The sequence below is a fragment of the Acomys russatus genome, chromosome 22 (genome assembly GCF_903995435.1).
Source record: "Acomys russatus chromosome 22, mAcoRus1.1, whole genome shotgun sequence".
Taxonomy (NCBI): domain Eukaryota; kingdom Metazoa; phylum Chordata; class Mammalia; order Rodentia; family Muridae; genus Acomys; species Acomys russatus.
In genome coordinates, this window is record NC_067158.1 from 38,257,788 (window position 1) to 38,259,924 (window position 2,137).

Sequence of the window (2,137 nt, forward strand, 5' to 3'; positions counted from 1 at the left end):
TGAAAGAAGTCATATTCTGTACTACTAGCTCCGAGGCACATTTTTTCTACATGGTTGCAATTCAGTTCTCTCATTCTTCCTTTCTTTATTTTTTCCACAACCAGCATCCCCTTTAAATAAAACATGGAAGGTTGTATGACAGAAAAGGGAAGGGTGAAATATGACCATTTACAACCACAACACACACACACACACACACACACACACACACACACACACACACACACACACACAAATGAGATGAAAAGAGAAAGAAAACCCTCTGTACATGTCTAGCACCTGGCAGGGGGAGGGGATAGGGCACAGCAGGCCAGCTGGCCCTACTTGTAGAGGATAGCGTAGTGTCCAGGCCAGTAAAGAAGGTAGACCTTGGGCTCGGAGCCCTCAGGGAAGACGTGTGGGTTGGTGGTGCCACCCTCACCATGCACTCCACCTAGTTGGACACGCTGAGGGCCTGGGCCAGTGTAATGATGTGGATGTGGTCGCTCTCCTTGCACATGGATTTCACCTCCTCTTGGCAGACCTCCTTCACGGTCTGGATGCCCTCCGTGAAGTGCTTGAAGAACTTGCTCTCCCGCTGCAGGCAGCCTGAGGTGAGCATCCGCAGGTAGACCACAAGGTAGTCTGAGGTGCACTGGTCATCTAGCAGTGCCTCCAAGTGGGAGAATGCTCAATAGAAGCAGTTACCATGGGCCTGGTCTTCCGGAAGTATGAGTACTTTTTGTGGAGGTCCTTTATCTTCTGTTGGTAGATGTTGTCATCCTCAGCATAGTCCTTGTACAGGACTGAGAGTTCCAGCTGCTCTGATACCAGCAGATTCTGCATAGCAATCTCTTCCTGGATTCGGACCTGCTGAGCCATAATGGCTTGGGCATAGGCCAGACAGTTAACACCTTCGGAGTCGTTGCCCAGAGGCTCCTGCTTCTGCTGCTGAGGTTCCTCCGCCGCCATCTTTAAACAGCGCCCTGATTCTTTATTTAAGAAAGAGATATCTGTACCTTCTCAGATGGTATACTACCTCTAGAAAGTGGGATGCCCTAATTTTCTAATTGCCTCTCAGTCAGGCTGGCAGTAATTTCATCACTCTTCAAATACCCTGCAAATTCACAAAACCCACATGCATGTTTGCCAGTGTTTCATTTATTACAGCAAGCCATATGGATGAAATCCAGACCAGAAAGGAAAATGTAGGAACTTCCATAAATTGATAAAGGGACCTTAGAAGTATTTATTTATTTATGGTTTTATTTTTAATTTAAAGCTACTGTGAAGTCTAACATTTGATAAGGAATACTCGATTAATCATTATATTTTCTTTTATAAAAAAAAAATTTATGAGATAAGATCCTGACTTTTTAAATGCACTGATTTTTGTGTCCAAATTACTTCAAGTTAGCATCTAAAACTAGGTTCATGCAAATGAATAAGAAAAATGTAAAGACGCCGTAAGAAGGTTAAACACAAGCTATATATAAAGAGAACCATTTTACTATATACAATTCAGTAGAAATAATCTCCAAATATCCTGAAGATAAGACCATGAGACCCAGAATCCTAAGCTCAACATTAACACTGACCTCAGATTTTGAATCTAAAATGAATATGTGTTATGCAACTGCAAACTAACCCAAAGGCTTCCTCAGACTCCTCACCTCTATTAGAAGAGGTGACAGGGATTCTTTGGCTAAATAAGGAGTTTTGGTCAGAAAAACTCTACTTTGCAGAGTTAGAATTGTATTGGATTTAACGTAGAATCTTTAAATTCACTGCCACAGCACAGTGAGGGAGGACAGCGAACATTTTTGCAACCCAGTAAATGTTTTCAAGTTTATCTCTAAGGGTCACTACATATACAGTTTCTATAGAAACTGTATTTCAATAACCTAATATCTAAAATAAAATCACCTTGAAGCCAACTAATAGAAGTACTGTATTTCATTACAGGACACAAACTTTAAAACGGTAATTCAATGACATAAGGTTATAAAATAACTGTTTTTATATTTTCATTATGTTTCCTTATTTATTTTGAGTAACATGGGGAGGATATATAATGTGTATGTATGTGTGTGCATGTGTGTGTGGTGTGCTTGTGTTTTGTGTAGTGTGTGTGTGTACAGGGTGTGTGTGTGTGTGT

General features: G+C 41.1%; 1 pseudogene; it reads right to left on the reverse strand.

The window, feature by feature from the left end:
- Positions 1–320: 320 nt before the first annotated feature.
- Positions 321–951, reverse strand: LOC127205977 (ubiquitin thioesterase OTUB1-like; annotated as a pseudogene).
- Positions 952–2,137: the final 1,186 nt, after the last annotated feature.